General features: G+C 37.7%; 1 pseudogene across 1 annotated transcript in view; it reads left to right on the forward strand.

Moving 5' to 3' along the window:
* Positions 1-8,731: 8,731 nt before the first annotated feature.
* Positions 8,732-18,466, forward strand: part of LOC149838284 (metal transporter Nramp6.2-like) — an 88,232-nt pseudogene continuing 78,497 nt past the window's right edge. The window contains exons 1-10 of the transcript XR_016431950.1: positions 8,732-8,941; positions 9,029-9,107; positions 9,214-9,254; positions 9,343-9,421; positions 9,507-9,611; positions 9,871-9,980; positions 10,120-10,298; positions 10,391-10,460; positions 11,843-12,016; positions 13,689-13,793. The product of XR_016431950.1 is annotated as a metal transporter Nramp6.2-like (transcript). The remainder of the gene's footprint in view (positions 8,942-9,028; positions 9,108-9,213; positions 9,255-9,342; positions 9,422-9,506; positions 9,612-9,870; positions 9,981-10,119; positions 10,299-10,390; positions 10,461-11,842; positions 12,017-13,688; positions 13,794-18,466) is intronic.

Raw genomic sequence — 18,466 nt, forward strand, 5'->3', positions numbered from 1 at the left:
AGAACACATATAAGCATGATATTAGCATATATGAAAGTTTTTTGATTGCCTTATAACACATATATGCATGATTGAATCAATATAAAAGTTTTTTTACAACCTTAAAACACATATATGCATGATTGAATAACTATGAAAGTTATTTTACTGTCTTAGAACACATATGAGCATGATTGAATCACTATGAAAGTTCTTTGACAACCTTAGAACATATATGAGCATGATATTAGCATATATGAAAGTTTTTTGACTGCCTTATAACACATATATGCATGATTGAATTAATATGAAAGTTTTTTTACAACCTTAGAACATATATATGCATGATTGAATCACTATGAAAGTTTTTTGACAACCTTAAAACACATATAAGCATGATTTTATCACTATGAAATTGTTTTACTGCCTTAGAACACCTATATGCATGATTGAATCACTATACATTTTTTTTACTGCCTTAGAACACATATATGCATTATTGAATCACTATGAAAGTTTTTTGACAACCTTAGAACACATATAAGCATGATTTCATCACTATGAAAGTTTTTTGACTGCCTTATAAGACATGCATGATTGTGATACATAACACATTTATTTGACAGCCTTATAAACATTATATGCATGCGTGAATCACTGTGACATTTTTTTGACAACCTTAGAATACATATCTGCATGATTGAATCACTATGATTTTTTTTTGTCAGTCTTAGAACACATATCTAAATTTTGTTATTTTCCTTCACTTTATTGCTAGTCTATGTGTCATTCAGCTATTTACTTTGATTGCATTAGACTAGGTGCATTGCATATAATTTATTTCATTATATTTAGTTTGTCAATACTAACATTTCGGTTCTCTTCTAAGATGTTGGAGATGATCAACGTAGAGGAGTTGATGGAGGCATGGATGGAAGGGCAGATCGATACAATGAAGAGGATGATGCCCTGAATCTTGGCGAGGATTAGATTCGTCTGTTTAATTTGTTTCACGTACTTGTAACTAATTAGAACTTGGCAAGGACTGTAGTGTAACTTATAACTTGTGTTAAATTTGTTTCACCAGCTTTATATATGTATTTTTTATGTGTACTTTGTTTTTTATGCATAGGTTATATAAATTGTATAACGAATTTTTTTTCTAGATATTCATATTTCAAAAAAAAAAATTAAAATTTACGATGAATTAGTGACATATAATATCCATCGTCAATTTAAATCGGTTGATGTTTTATGACAGAATTTAATCTATCGCTAATCCCTCACTCAATTGGTGACGAACATTAGCGACGGATACATATTCGTCGTTAAATTTTAGTGATGGATTAGTAACGGAATACATTCCTTCACAAAACCAAATCAGTCCTTATTTAGCGATGGATTAGCGACAGACATTATCCATCACTAATATGTCGCTAATTAGCGATAGATAAATTTTGTCGCATTTTAGTGATCAGAATTATGTGACGGTCGATTTTCATCGTTAATCCATCGCTAAACACGTTAATGATGGGTAGCGTCCATCGCCAATCCATATTTTTCTTGTAGTGGCACAACCCGGTCTTGACTAGGACTAACACAGCTACAGCAGACTGATGCTACCTCGACTAGAAGGGCACCCGCATGCAGGGCGTCGTTGGTCCGGCTACGTCCAGACAACAGGGCACTAGAGGGGGAAAAGGGAATAAAAAAAGGGGCAGACATGGTGGTCCAGGGCAATGACTGGTCTGGACCAAACCCGTGTCCAGACCTATCACGCCCTGTCGACATGTTGTGTGAACGCAGCAGGGCAAGGCTCAGTCTGGCATGGGACATCACAGTAGTCGTTCGGCCAAAATTGGCCCCCAAGGTTGGGCGTTCAAGCTGCAGGATGACCCCAGGCTATAGACGTCATGGTTGCCCACCATCCAGAGTTGGACAGACCTGAGGTTACTGCCATGGCAGGGCAGAACCCGGGCCTACTAGTTCTGATTCGCCAAAATTGCAGCCCAACCGTGAAGGAAAATACAAAGGGGAAGAGGGTGAGATCGGGTGCAGCCCGCTGCTCATGCCTGGAGAGTCCCGCGAGGATAGGCAGCCATATAGCACGGTTGTTGTCTGCTGCCGAAAAACTGGGAAGGTGTGGGCAGGGTTCGGTTGAAAACAAAGCTCGGTCTGGGCCGAGGCGTCCAACCGATGCATGGTTGGAAAAAGGATGGTAGAATATGGAAAATGTAAAGGGCGAAGAAGAAATAGCAAAAAGGTGCGGCCTCACTGCAGTAGACCGACCCATGACGAAGTGGGTTTCTGCTACAGGACTGGGCACACCGGAGGTAGCGGGGCATCCGCACTAGGTAGGTCAGACCTCCACCAATTGAAAGAAAAAATGGTGCGCTAAAAAAAAGAAGATGGGAAGATTGCCAGCTGTGGGTGCTGAAATGGCGCTCCTTGCGCTCAACGCCGCAAGGAGTTGGCCGAAGGCATCCAGCCATACCCATACTGGTCGGTCCCCATGTGAGAGGCCACTATATAAAAAAAAGCATAATGCTATGTTGACACAAGAAAGGAAATATCAATCTCACAAGGGAAACAACGTTGTGCGCATGTGAGCATGCGTTGTGAACAAATAAAGAAGAAGAAAACCCATTCGGGGTTCTACTCAGCCCATCTCCCATGCATTATAGAAAATGCATGTGGGAGAGCATGGCTTCATGCTAGAGTTCAAGTCTTTGCAAAAATGAAAGTTGGGGAAAGGAAATCTCACTGTGCGATTTTCGTAATGAGAGCACTACTCCAAAGATGAGGATTTCCTGTTGCTTGGGCGTGTAGATAGGAGTACCACATGGTACCCGACCCTACATACTAGCAAGAAAGAGAGGAAAAAGAGGGAGGTACGGTCGGTTAGGGAGAGAGGGAGCCCATGATTTTGGAGAGAGAGAAAGAGAGAGGAGAGAATGAGCTCTCTCTCTTCCTTACGGTTATATAGTTTAGGGTTTTAAGATCTATGGTTGGGACTTAATCAAAGAAATGAATGGTTGTGGTTCATTCACTTAAGTGTCACACCCTTCTAAGTAGTGGCACTTTTGTAAATAACCTCTACAGCCCAAAAATGTCCCTTATGAGCTTCTTTCTTTCTTTTATTTTGAAAAACCTTTCAATAGTGTCCCTCTAGGGCACTATTCACACACTATTCATGCATGTTCCCACTATGCTTCATCATTTTATTCATTCCACTTTATTTTATTTATTTTCTTTTGAAGTTATACATAAGTTTTGAAAGCATCTTTCTAAATTCCTGAAAAACTCAAGCATTTTCTTAAAAACCACTTTTTGTCCAATTATCTAAAATACAATAAGTTTAGGCTTTTTAAAATTAATTTTCGACTCATATGAATATATGTATTTACTTTAAGGATTTGTATATATATATAAGCATTTCAAAAATTCCATCATTTTTATTGAATTTTCTTCAAAATTTTATAAGTCTTACCATTTTCCCTCGGTCCATTGCCATCCCTAAAGAAGGATTGGGGGCAGGGCAAGGCGGGGATCAAGACGAGGATGGGGCAGGGCAGGGGAAAGCGTAAATCCATCCCTGCACAGGTTTTGATTTTGACCTCCATCCCCATTTTATGTCTTCCATCCCCGGTCCAAATGGGGTGAGGCAGGGCGGTCCACTGCCATCTCTCTCTCTCTCTCTCTCTCTCTCTCTCTCTCTCTCTCTCTCTATATATATATATATATATATATATATATATATATATATATATATATATATATATATATATATATATATATATATATATATATATATAAAAAGTGAAGCGGGTTGGGCATAGGGTGGATCAAGCTTGGAAGAGCAGTGGACCTGATTTTTGAAATATAGATCATATTACAAATTTGGTTTTCCATATTCAAACATTTAGGATCTGGTCATCATATAATCAATCCCTTTGGATTCATTGTAAATATGTAAAATCTATTGATTTCTATGTGGAAAAGGTAAAATGAGTTAGATTAAATCCAATCACATTTTTTTACCAGATTTTGACCCAAATTCAACAATCTCCAATCTGATATGGATTTGGATATACAGTATCTGGATCTGAAAATATGGATCAGATCTGGTTCAAACTGATAGGGAATCTAAGCGAAACATTTCTAATGCGTACTCAACCCCAAAACCTGCTTCATGTCAGTTCGGGTTTGTTTGGGTCTAATTTTAAATGTGATGTGAAAAATGGCCTCATTAAAACCCGATCCATTAAATATGTCAAAATCATACTAAAGATGAGCCAAAACCCAACCTGTATTGGGTAGGTTTTTGTGTAGTTTTTGGTCATAATTTAGGTATGCCTGACCCAACCTAGTTAAACCCTTTATAAATAATGGAGTTGAAAATAGGCTGGACATGGGTCAGGTCAGTACAGATCCCAATACTGGTTCCAACTTTTGAAGGGTGGATTAGGTTTCGGATCTGAATCCGATCGACTTGAATTGAATAATGCTCAGGATTCAGGTAAATAATGGGCCCTTATATTACTGGATCCAAGAAAACGGATTTTTAAGGAAAAAGATAAACGACTTGAGTTTAAATCCATTATAATCCAGAACCGTCCATGTATGCTTATACTATTCTAAATAGAACTTGACTTTGTCTACTCCAGATCTTAACTAGATTCAAATAGATATTATCTGGATCAGATAACGTGAGCTGTGATACCAACGGGGACTCCTGAGCTGTCAGTGCACGTCTTGCAGGTTCAAAACCCCAGTGTTACGTTGAATAATAGTAACTGCTGGGGGTCTGCCTAACGCCAGATTGCCTTGAAAAAAAAAAAAGAAGAAGATAATGTGAGCTGGATCCAGTCTGAACCTCTGGGTTAAAACTCCCACCCGTTTTCATCCCTAATAAATAGGGCAACAATGGTAATTATGAATCTGTGATGCGTTAAAGCAAAAAAATAATTTTGGGTTCAAGTACAAAAAGGTAATTTAATGGTAAAAATTAGAATTTCAACATGAGTTTAACGTAGACTCATGGTTAAGCCACCGGTGGTAAACAATTGGGTTGGGGTGGGCAACGAGCCGACCCGGCCCACCATGGACCGGGTTTGGGCCAAGGTTTTAAGCCCGGAACCGTTATGTACCTGGCTGAAACCTGACCCTTTACATACGTGGCCTGGCTTGGGCCACCCCGCAGGTTTTCGGGCCAGCCTGAAGGACCTGAGTTATTTATTTTTTAATAATATAAAATTAAAAAATTAACTACTGCATAGTAATAACTTGGTAACTATTACTATTTACCTAATTAGTTACATTAATTTTATGAAAACTAGAAAAATAATTGATTGGGTGCATGAAAAGCTGAAAACTTATTAATTATTATAATTTATAAATATATTTGGGTCGGGTTGGACCCAACCAGCTTCACATTGGCCTGGCTGGGCCATGGGTTGCTCTTCAAACTCGAGCCCATTAAGAACTGGGTCAAAACCCGGCCCGTTAGTAAACGGGCTGGGCCATCTTCGGGTCGGGCCACACTTAAAAGCCCGGCAGACCGAGCTCTAAATGGGCCTGATGCCCACCCCTACAATTAGGTGTATTTGCTTAACGGTGAGAATACTTTGGTGGACATTTGAAAAGCCAAACACCTTTGGTGGTTATATGAGATAGAGGGAAAACTGTGGTGGTTATTCTCAGCCATCCCAAGTTCAACTCAGTTTGATCTAATATATATATCGGATTTACAATGATCCTAGCTAGACAAAAGATTAATATGGTTCGTCCAAACCCACTAAATCAATTCAACCACAACCCTTCATGATCCATGTATGGAATTAGACTGAAGGTCGAATACAGATCACTGATGGATCCATTTTGGTAATTAGACCCGCACTTTGTTTGGGTTTCAAAATAGATATAAAAAGACCCCAAATGGATTCAACTTGGATCCGAATTGGACCAAACATGTCTCTACTTACTCTTCTCGGATCCATCTGATTAGAACCAAATTTCAAATCACTGGATCTAGTTATCTAACTCAATCTGGCTAGAAGCATTCTATAAAAGTTTGGATCAGATCAAACTTGGGTTCACAAGTTTAATTAGGATTCAATGGTTCATAATCTTTACTTGGATTTTTTTGGACACGTTTACTTGGATTTGAAACTAACTTTTCAATTAAATTAATTTTGGTTTCAATAACGATACAACCCACATGGGTCAATATAAAAAATTAGGTCCATTTTTGGTCAAATTCAGTCCATCTAGTCTGAGAATGGCTACTCTAAAATGGATCATGTTCAAACTTTAACACTAATCCATGTGGTCCATCTTAGCATGCGACTAATTCACTTAGTCAAATTCATGTATGTATGTAATTCATATATTTATGGCAAAGCTTCAATTCTTATGAGTCCAACTTGGATCCATTTAGATCTAATATGAGATATACAGGTCCTCAAACTGGATTCATGTGGTGAGATCCGGTTCCACATTTGTTTGATATTTATCAAGGGTAAATCTTGGTTTAGGTGGTGGGGCTCGGGAGAGATCAACACTGTTGTATGGCTTAAGGTGTTGAAGTTAAACTTTAAAGGGTATCATGAGAGTTCGATACCCATAGTGCGCATCCTTTATCGCAAGGCTTTAAGCCAATGTAAAACTATACGCTGCGTAAGAGTAGAGTATTCGTGGAGTTTTATACTGCAGATGCCAAAATAGATCCACGGTCAAAAAGGCACCTCTTAGCTTATAATGGGACATTCAAAGGTCCAAATCAAAGTAGTGGTCTCTCCTCATTGTCTCCACGCACACCAAAAAAAAAAATAAAAACTTCACAAGGTTCGGCCTAGTTTTAAATAAGAGTGGTGAATAATATGAGACAAAATCAAGACAATTAACTTGATAAGAAACAGCCTAGATCAATAGTTGAACCCCTCATCCCCTTACAAATCAACGGCCAAAAATGTCATGGATGAAAACCTTGGGCTTATTTTTACTGATACACCGATCAAGATCATTGACTTGGCCAGCCTACACACACGAAAACTCTGCAAACAAAAACATTTCTCACGTGCACTAAATCCCACAATAGTCTTAAGAATGAAAAGGCTTTCTTCCAAAATAGCTGACGGTGGATAGTGAGGACATTAAACAAGGTCTTAATTAGTCCATGCACTCAAATAATGAAACATTATAACAAAACTAATTAATAAGAGCACCCATAGAAACAATATAATAAGCTTAATAACACGAACTGCAATATAATAGCAATAGCAAGGTACCGATGCAAACAGGTGAAAATCTAGTCAGGGAGGTTGGAATGTGAGTTACAAAAAAAAGATATTCCTAATTCTCAACATATATAATATGATACCTTTAGACTTTATGATATTGACCTCAACTATATATTGATTAATCAAATTGTCACTAGAATTGACTTTCAAAAACCATCTTTTAACATTGATAAGTTCTAGCTTTTAGGTGTCCGAAGGTAAGCTCATTATTTACCCATTTATTTATTAGGGTACCACCTATATTGGAGAAAGAGGTATCAATCTGAGCAGTTGGGACTACATCTTGTGGCCATTGAATAGCTTTGCCAAAAAAATATTGCTGTATAAAATATATTGAGAACTAATGTTTGTTACAATCGATTGTACCTACAATCAACTTAGCAAAGCTAAGTTTTTTTTTTTTGTAATATCTAAGATTATACATGTGATCTACATGTTTTCTTTAGAAGGAACCAAATTTTAGATCAACGTAATCCGACCTATATACAGATCTCTTCAAATGTGCACAAATCAACAGATATAAATGTACTGATTTTTCTTTACTATAAAAAAAAAGTTTTTTTCGTCAAAAAACATTATCCAAGGGTTTTCCACTTAATCAACTATGTTGAACACATTTACAAAGTTAGATTGCATTAAAATGAGTTACATTACGAGATTCCAACTAGATTGCAGGTATAATAGATGGTAGCAATATATATATATATATATATATATATATATATATATATATATATATATATATATATATATATATATATATATATATATATAAGAATTAAAACCTCTCCACTACAAAACCTACCAAACCTACACACTAAGAAACATTTTAGCAGATTTTGGGTGGTTTTTTTTTCTTCTAAATTCTGACCTTACTGATGTGATCTATGGTTTTGTTTTTATAGGAATCAGTTCTTGGAGCATTTGATTCTGATGCATGAATAGATTTTTATAAGGTTTCAAAAATCAATGGCCTATAATTTTCATAAATTTTTGAGGCTCCTAATACCATTTTTTCCATCCAAAATGCATGATCAAGTGTCAATTTCTAGTAAATCAATCATACTGAACACATCTGTAAGGTCAGAATTTACAAGAAACACCGAAAATCCCATAAAATGTTTCTTAGTGTAGTTTTTCATTCCCCTATACATATATTTTGAAGAGAATAAAAGCAAATACAACAAAATGAAAGACTTGCAACCTGAATATTGAGCAGGTGGCAATTTAGGTCGGTAGATGGGGCCTGGAGACAAGTGGGTCCCATGACCAATGACTTATGCCATCATTGCTTCAGCTGATGGCCACAAAGGTGATGTCAGAGTACTGTTCATAATTGAACCTGATAGTTTTTTAAAAGATAGCGTAAACTGAATGAATGGTTAGCAGAAATAATGTAGAGATTTGATGGGGTATAAATATGAAGCAAAATCTACCGTGATTGCAAGATTAATGTAGGAAAAATGAAGGTAAATGAAAAAGAAGAAATGAAAGGTGAGGACCGCAGATCAGAAGGGAGTGAAGGGAAACAAATCGTGGGAAGAGAGCCATCTTGGAGGGGAAGCAACAGAATTGTTGCATTGGATGTTGATGTACAAGATGTAGAGGCTAATGGGACTCGCCAACCTGAGCCTGGTTCCCAACCGAAGCATGAAGTTGAGGTTAGTACTCTCTCTCTCTCTCTCTCTCTCTCTCTCTCTCTCTCTCTCTCTCTCTCTCTCTCATTTTGTGCATTCACTATCCATCAGAAAACAGGATGGAGGAAGCTCATCTATCATATTGGTCCAGGATTTCTTGTTTGCATGGCTTATATCGATCCAGGAAGTGGTGCGGATGAGTGATACATTAATTATTTACATGTCCTTATTATATCTCAATTAGCAACTCCATACTAAATTTTTAGATTCTTATATTACTGTTGGATTCATTGCAGTGGAGACGTTATTCCAAACTGCATCAAATGATAAGTATGCGGTATGGTGATTGGCTTCCTTTTGATCTTTCCCTTATTCTATAGATTGACAGCAGTATGAACAATACTTTAATGTGATTTTCAAAACAGTTGCTGTGGATAATTCTTCTTGGTTTCATCCTAGTTTTTATAGTCCAGACTCTTGCTGCCAATCTAGGAGTTGTAACAGGTATCTGATTCTTACTTTTCTACATAAATAAATGGAGATATATCATAGTTTCAGGCTCTTAGTTGGTCAATTATCTGTGGTGCAGGCATGCATCTAGCTGAGCATTTTAGGCTAGAGTACCCCAAGTATGTGAACTACTGTTTATGGTTGCTTGCTGAGGCTGCTGTTGTAGGAGCTGACATAGCAGAAGGTATGTACATATATAGCAAGAAAGAAAAACATAAAAAGGATTGTTTTTGCTTTTAATCACAAACTAAAAGTTTAACAAGGTCGGATATAGTACTAATTGATACTTGTTCCTTTTTTTTCCTCTTTTTCTGAAAGAATTTGTGTCGAGTGATCCATAACCACAACTCTCTCTCTCTCTCTCTCTCTCTCTCTCTCTCTCTCTCTCTCTCTCTCTCTCTCTTGTACTTGTATTTGACTTTGCCGCTTTTGCCTTCATTCAGTAATTGGAACAGCCTTTGCTCTCAACATACTGCTGCACATCCCTGTTTGGGTTGGGGTCCTCCTCACAGGACTGTCCCCACTTATTCTTCTTGGGTTGCAAAGATATGGGGTAAGAAGTCTCCTAGAATTTTCCACTCTACTTGGCATGATTGCATATGAGAGAGAGAGAGAGAGAGAGAGAGAGAGAGTTCTCTCTCATCCTATATAATTACTTAGAGAAGATGATGACTTTCATTAATTTGTGGCAGTTTCGAAAGTTGGAGCTGATGCTGGCAATGGTAGTGTTCGTGATAGCAGCCTGCTTCGTTGGGGAGCTGCCATATGCGAAGCCCAAAGCGTCGGAGGTGCTGAGAGGGTTCGTTCCTGGGTTCAGTGGTCGACATGCCATGGGAGATGGCATCGCCTTCCTTGGTGCTCTTATCATGCCGTAAGTTGGCCGGCCGCCCACACTCTTGTGATGGAATACTAACTCCTTTATTAATTCTAGACATGATGTACATACTAACTAATCTTTATTAGGCACAACCTCTTTATTCATTCCGCACTAGTCCTCACAAGGAAACCTCCTCAGTCTGTCAAAGGCATAAACGTAAGTACCTCTCTTTCTCTCTTTGCATTTAATTTCTCACATAGAAAACGATACTTTTTTTCATATTTTTCCTACCTTTTTTGGTAGATTTAACCTTATAGACTAGTTTCTGGTGGAAAACAAGTTTTGGATCATGTTTTGCAAAGGTAAGTTTGTTTTCCAAGAGCTTCAAAAATCAGCAGCCAACAAAGTACCAAAATTATGTAACTTAAAAAATCATATTTTTAGGTCAAAAAGTATCATCCAGGGGTAAACCTTTGGAAACAAGCCATGCAAAAAACATCTATGAGGTCACATTTAGTAGATACAACTTAAGCTTATGATTTTCTAACTAGATAGTGTGTGTCTCTATATATATACATATACTAGAAATATGAAATCTTTTTTGTGAACCAAGATTTTCATGAGTTCTTTTTCCCCCATAAATCTTACCATACAGATGTGATCTACATGGTTGGTTTGTAGCAACCACCACTTTGATCATTCAATTTTGATGCATAAGTAGGATTTTTCAAGGATTGAAAATCACCAATTTTTTGTAAATATTCAAGCATCAAAAAACCATCATTTCATAAAAAAACATGATCCAATAGTCGATTCTTAAAAAATGGATCATGTCGAACATATTTGCAAGGTTGAATTTGTTAAAAAAAGTTTGGAAAATCCTAGTTCACACATAAGTTCTCATATATATATGTATATATTCTAAAATGTCATAAACACTTAAAAAAGACGGCTGCAAGTAATTTTTGCTTAATCTAATCTTGTAGATATGTATATCATTTTTTTATTTACTAAAGTCATGATTTGGGTTGAGTCGATCGGTTTAACAAATTTTGAATTTTTTTTCAGGAAAAATTCCTCACCGAAAGCATGTTTTCTACATAGTTAATTATGTAAAATACAGTGTAGATTAACAGAGACCTATATATGCATACACATTTTTAAGCTGTTTGTGACACTTTAAGAGATACATAATATATAGGCCATAACAGAATTCAAAATCAATGGCGGTGATCACCGAATTTTCTTGACTCGGAAAACATGTTTTTGTTTTATAGAAAAACACTATAAAAAAGTTGGTTCCTACAAAATCGACTGAACATTTATAAAAGATTAGATCGAGTCAAAACAATTTGCATCTGGAGATCGATCCCAACTAAATTGTAGGTACAATCGACTGTAGCAAATATATATCCATGTGTGTATGTGATGTTATTTTGTGGTTCATCGATCTTGACACGAAAGGGAGTAAATGGTAACATGCATCCTGTGCAAGTTTGTTAATCTATAACCCAGCTTTTGCCTTAGCAAATCAATTACAATTAATTGCATATAATATATATCTGATACATTCTTGCCATGCTTCTACTTCTGTAAAGGATGCATGTCGATATTTCACGATCGAAAGTGCGCCACCATTAGTCTTGGCACTGTTCATCAACATTGTTGCTATATCAGTTGCCGGAAGCATATGCTTTGCCGCAAACATCTCTGCTGAAGCGACAGCCGTATGCCAGCATTTAACTCTCAACAATGCAGCCTTCTTATTGAAGGTGAGGGCTCAAGACACTCACAAGCACATCCCCAGTTCATTGTCTGGACCAATGTTGTCAGTATCGGTATCGGTATCGGCCCTGAATTGTTTGGCCAAAAGAGACCGAAACCGATTTTCAAGTGAATCGTTCTGAATCAGCCAAAAAATAATTAAAAATATTTTGTGTCAAATCAGAACGTGTGACGCTTGTTAAAACCATTAAAAAAATATTTTTAAGCATTTGTTTACCTTTATTAAAAAATAGTTATCAATTTTAGGCGGATACTGACAACATTGGTCTGGACTCTGGACTAATGATTTCTTATAGCTTCTTGAATTTTGATGCTGGACACAACCATCTAATAGTCTTCAATGTATGTCGGAATTTGATTCAGCATGTGATCACCTTAGGGTGAGTTTATGATGTATCTCAGAACCAAGGACTTGATGTCGTAGGAGCCATTGATGTGGCCTGAGCCAATGCCGAGATCCAAACCCTCACATTTTCAGGATCTGAGATACATATGTTTGGAGAGACCGGGGATCATCCTACCCTCTTTTTCGTTAGGTCACCCTTAGGACTATGCAAAAATCGTGGTTGCAGGTAAAAAAAAAAATTTTTTTGCTTGATTTGAACCACTAAATGTATTTATCATTGTTACCTAGTAGAGAACATGTATTTGATTAAGTAATTTTTATGCTATGATGTGTTTTTGAAGAGATAAAAAAAAAAAATCAATGTTCGATGTTGCAATAAAATCTGATGATAAATATGTTTTTACATAAAATGAATTTAAGAGAATTTTTTTTTTAGTAAATAAGAAATGGCAAACACATTTAATGATTCAAATCGAGAAAAAAAGATATAACTACTATTTTTGGAGGGTCATAATGGAGCTAACAAAAAAGAGTAGTAGGATGAAACACACTAGTGGGCACACTTGGAAGCAAGAAAGACTTAGAAAAAGTGGAATTTTTTTTTTAAAAACCGTACGGATTTTCTAACCCTTCCAAACAAGCGACACTTTTTCGTTGAGAGAGTTTTTATAAAAAGTACATTTTTTGATAGAAAACATTCCTCCATGAGCACCAAGAAAATTTATCGTTAATCTCTCCACCACCCATCTCACCATCTCATCACCACCACCATCACCCTCCTCCTCTTCTCTCTCATTTTTTTACAATTTCTCACTTTGTTTTTCTCATGCTAAACAAACAACTCAAAAACTTTATTTTAAAATACACCTCATAAGGAAACTTTCATTTCCTATCAGATTTTCTCGCTCTTCCAAACGTGCCCGACTTTTTTTGGGAAGGGGGAGAGGGTGTGGTTGATTCGAGAACCGAGACATCCAAAGGTAGCCTCGTGTTCAAAAACATTGTCGAGTTACTTGGTCTGGTATGCATGGGATAATTGACATTTAACCCAAGAACAAATCAGGTGATTTGTCAAATCACTTTGGGAAAGTGATCTGCCATCTTCACCGTCTATTATGGTTATCAATGGTCACCATTATGACTACCATCGGACACTTTTTGGATTGAAACAATGAACATCGAAGACGTCAGATCACTTTTCCAAAGTGATCTGACAGATCACCTGATCTGCTTTCCATTTAACCCTAGCTTTAGCTTGCTGATAAAAAAAAAAACTGACATTTTTTATGGTGGTTATGTTGTTTTCATGGCAGAATGTGCTAGGCAAATCGAGCCGGCTGGTCTATGGCATTTCCCTACTGGCATCAGCACAAGGCTCAGCCCTTACTGTGGGATATTCCGGACAATATGTTATGCAAGTAAATGTGGTTATAGTATTTTCTTTTTCTTTTCTTTTCTTTTTTCTTTTTTTCTCTGGTTCATCTGGCATTAGGGCAACTTTTGGCCATCCTGGGTTTGAGTTGGTAGCGTGGTGTCAAATATCGCAAGATTTATTTAAAATCGGGTGAAAATCGTGATATTTTCGTAAAAGTTTAAAAATCACCAACATAATTTCAATATCTTGAAAGCATGATTTTATCATTTAATTAAGAATATAATGATTTCACTGTGCTGTGTTATGTTTTAGGAGGGAAAGTCTCGAGAATTGAGAAAAAAAGCATCAATTTCATCTTTTTACACATTTTAAATGTATTCTTTATTCTTATATTGTTAGAGCTTTTAAAAATTATTTGGCTAAGATTTTCCGAAAGGGACCAAGTAGGACTGAAGCTTTTGAAAATCTCGTATGAATAAATTACCTTTTAAAACTTTTGTCAATAAGGTTGGTAATTGGTTGAGATGCTAACATGGTCAACCATGCATATTCACATGAACAATCCATTGCCACAGTGTTTGGTCATGGTTGGGACATAGCCACAGGCCCACAGTGTTTGGTCATGGTTGGGATGGGCCAGCCACACCTTGGTCGAGTATTTTGGTGAGTCTAGGTCACATCTACTCCATCCTTAGGCTACCACAGATTGCATTCTAAACTAAGAGACCCGTCTGCATCATGTTGAATTTGCTCTCTTTTTGTGGAAGCAGGAGCATTTTCTGTGGAAGAAGACTCCATGCCGGTTTTCCATGGAACCTTTTTCCATGGGATGCAAACGCGTCCTAAGTGCATTTGCAGATGGAAATAACCTAAATGTTGGTTTTGTAGGGTTTTCTTCAAAAGAAGATCAAGAAATGGATAATCACTTTTGCGACAAGGTTTTTGGCTATCATACCAAGCTTAATAGTTGCCATAACTGGAGGAACATCTGCTTGTGCTCAACTCATCATAGTTTCATCGGTATCTATTCCTGTTCCTCTAACTACATATATACCTTGACTTGACTAGTAGTTTATGAACATTAGCCAGTATAAACTTTGATTGGTTGTAGTTTGTGAATAATATATATATATATATATATATATATATATATATATATATATATATATATATATATACTTGTTATGTGGAATTAATCAATTTGTAACATGAAATGAGGGACTGGGTAAAACCATTCAAATTGTTAGTGTACCTGTCATATTCTTAAAGTCAAATAATGTTCCATAATTTAAAAGTTGGCTAATTTGCTTACCACATTTTTGTTCCCTCATGGTCAAGATGGGTTTAGTTTAGGAACCTGCAAGTTTATAAATGAATTGATGACATATGAACCAATTTCATTTTCTTCAAGTTTGAAAGCCAAATTGAGCAGCTGCAGGTAAAGTCCAACCAAATCAAGATCAGACTTCTCAATATATACTCTCTCGCTTATGAAATTTTGCCTTTTCATACGAAATGAGGAGGCCCCATACCAAAACAATGTGGGGCCCACTGCACCGCCACATGGGCCGACTGTATTTCTATGGGGGCATGTTTGTTTCACATCCTGTAGGAAAATAACTCTTTTTTTCTTAAGAAATGGTTTTTTTTCTCGTGAAACAAACAGCCCATAAAGTTTTGTTATTTAAAAGAAAAGCAGTGGGATGGGGCCTAGACCGTGTTTGATGGGCAGTCTAGGTTCAAATCCCATGGGCGTCACCCCCCTGTGTAAGCCGAAGCTTGGCGACTCCCTGAAATCAAAATAATTTTAGACTTCTTTGGCAAGGCTTAAATGCGCTGGAATTGGTGGTGCATGTGAATTTGGCTAGGTTGATATACAAGAGAAAAGATGTATGATAGTAGAACATGATGTTTGCCACACTCATGGGCTCCAAACCATCTAGTAAAAGTTTTATTTTTTCAATTCATTTTTGCACATTTGACCTTTCCCCAGGGAGTCTTCAAGCTTCAGCTTGCACAAGGGGTGACGCCCATGAGATTTGAACCTAGACCGCCTGCCTAGGGGCCTAGGCCCTATCCCACTATGCCACAAACCCCTTTGGAGCTCCTAACATTTATGATTTGGAACCATGTTTAGACATTTTTAAATTTTGATGTTCATGCTGATGATTATTATTTTCTTTTTCCTTTTTAGACTTGTGTTTCCACTGTGATTAATTAAGCTAAGACACTGGCAATTTTGAGTGCAGATGGTCCTGTCATTTGGGCTCCCATTTACCATCTTACCCCTCCTCAGGTTCACCAGCAGTAAGAAGAAGATGGGACCCCACACAAACCACATACTTGTAAGTTTTATCCATACTTGTATCTGCTCCTCACCCACTTCATATAAGAAACATGAAAGTCCAGGTCATACCCAGTGCAGTTCTATGAACTCCACATCATTGGGAAGGGGTGTGCTAGAGTTAGGTCCTAACCTTTTCAAGAAATGGCTGCCCTTTAATCTTGAACCTGCATCTCTACTCTAACAGCTCAAGCACTTTACCAATGCAACGAGTCATTTCTCTCAAAAATTGTATGGGAAGGTTGCCCGCGTAGCCAGCAGGGTGTTTGTGAGCGCGTTGAGATGAAGGCACCGGATCAAACCCCACTGGCACACGGGTGTGTCCGTAGCAGCTTTCGAAGCCGAACCATGTAAGGCAGGCCCCTCCTGAAGTTTTCCTCGCTGGAGCTCGGTCCATTAAGTGGCCCTGTTCTCAACAAGGGTTCCTCTGTCATAAAAAAAAAAAGGTATAGGAAAGTATATATGGCCCAGCTAATACTTCATGTGAAGATGTCATGGGCTGCTTCACCTGACATCATTCCCCAAGTAATCCCCTCTCGTTTTTATTTTAGCAGTGCAAACCTCAGCAACTTAATCTATGATGCATATAATTATTATAAAAAGATGCATAATTTTTTTTTAACAAGTGGGATTAGCATGCCCCTAGCATTCTTTAATTAAAAATGTATAGGCTTAGGCCTCGCAGCAAAGGCTGTGCACCCTGGGTATCAAACTCTCAACCTCCTTCAACTTGAATGCCTTAATTAGTTGACCCACCTAGCCTGGTGTGCAGGGTCACTATGGGCAATTCTTGATCAACACTTGTTAGGTTTAATTAAAGAAGAACATTTCACTTTTCATCAAATTGAGTGTCGTTGTCCCTTGGGTGTATAGTTAGAAAATCAAATCCACCAACCCTAACATGCATGTCTCAACAGAGAAAGAAATAATAGGGTTTATGTATGGGGTTAATATTTTACATGTCGGAATATAACCTAGAAAGAGCACTTTCTAAGGAAAACTGCCAACTCAGATGCAAATCATACCAGCCTTACCCATGTGGTTGAACATGGACCAGCCCAGTTGGGTAGTACCTTTATGGATCAGATCAAAGTATCCAACTTAGGTCATGACCCATACTTAGTCTGTGTATTTCTAGTTTGGTCACAAACCTAACCAAAAACCCCTCAGGTCCGATCTCTTTAATTATATGTAAAACGAATTAGATGGATATCAGGTAGCTTGCCAATGGGCATTCCGGCACCGGACTCGAGATGGGTGCTCCAAAAGACTGATAGGACTAGTGCCTAACCTGGCCCAAGTAATCAAAGTGCCAGGTTCGGGTACCGGTGAATAGTATGTCAATGGAGCCCGACCTGATAATAGTTGGGTTAATTACCTGAACCAACCTTAACCCAGGCCAAACCTGAACTTGACATGGGTTTTTGGCAGGTCAAGAATAGGTTCATCTTAATTAGTCGCTCCCTAACAAGCGAGCAATGAGTCAAGTTGGGTCAGGCCAGCCTACATGCGTTTATTTAAGCAGTGAATTCATCCTTATGATTAACCATTAATGATTGACTCTTTGCCCTAATCCTTTAGTGACCATATCTGCAATTCTTTTTGTAGGTGATCATCCTTGCATGGATCCTTGGTTTATGTGTGGTTGGAATCAATGTTTATTACCTAAGCACAGGCTTTGTGGATTGGTTGATCCACAACAAATTGCCAAAGGCAGCTTCAGTGATAGTAGGCATTATAGTTTTCCCTATAATGGTCATCTACATTGTGGCATTGTTTTATCTTACCTTTAAAAAGGTTTCCCTTGTAACTTACAAGCCACCACCACCATTACCACATGCAACTAACAAGGACACCATCAACCAGAGCCATCAAGAACAAGAAGAAGAAGAAATACCATACAGAGAGGATCTTGCAGAGATGGCAGAGGGTGAATAAAGTAAACAATGTGAAGAGACTTCTAAATTATATATGTAATCTATGAAATACCTAGCAAGGTGTAGTCCCAATTTTACTTATTACTGGATGTTACTGTGTACTGGCACTTGGGAGTTCCCCTTCTCCAACTGTTTTAATCTCATTTAAATTGTTGTTTTAAACTAGAACAAAAAAGCCCCAAGGGGGGTGGCGTAGTGGGGTGGGGTCTTGGCCACTGGATGGCTGGTCAAGGTTCAATTCCCATGGGTGTCTCCTCTATACACAAGCTGACACCCAACATAGGCCCCGGGAGCAGGGGTCCTAGCCTCGGAGTTTTACATTAGGTATGGCAGTCTGAGCCAGTGCAACCAGACTTTCATGCCGGGTGTGGTTTCTTCAGGTTATAAATTAAAAAACAAAAAACTGTTAAAAACAAGAATATTACGTGTAATATT

This window comes from Nuphar pumila, chromosome 5 (genome assembly GCF_984573655.1).
Source record: "Nuphar pumila chromosome 5, dmNupPumi1.hap1.1, whole genome shotgun sequence".
NCBI classification, from domain to species: domain Eukaryota; kingdom Viridiplantae; phylum Streptophyta; class Magnoliopsida; order Nymphaeales; family Nymphaeaceae; genus Nuphar; species Nuphar pumila.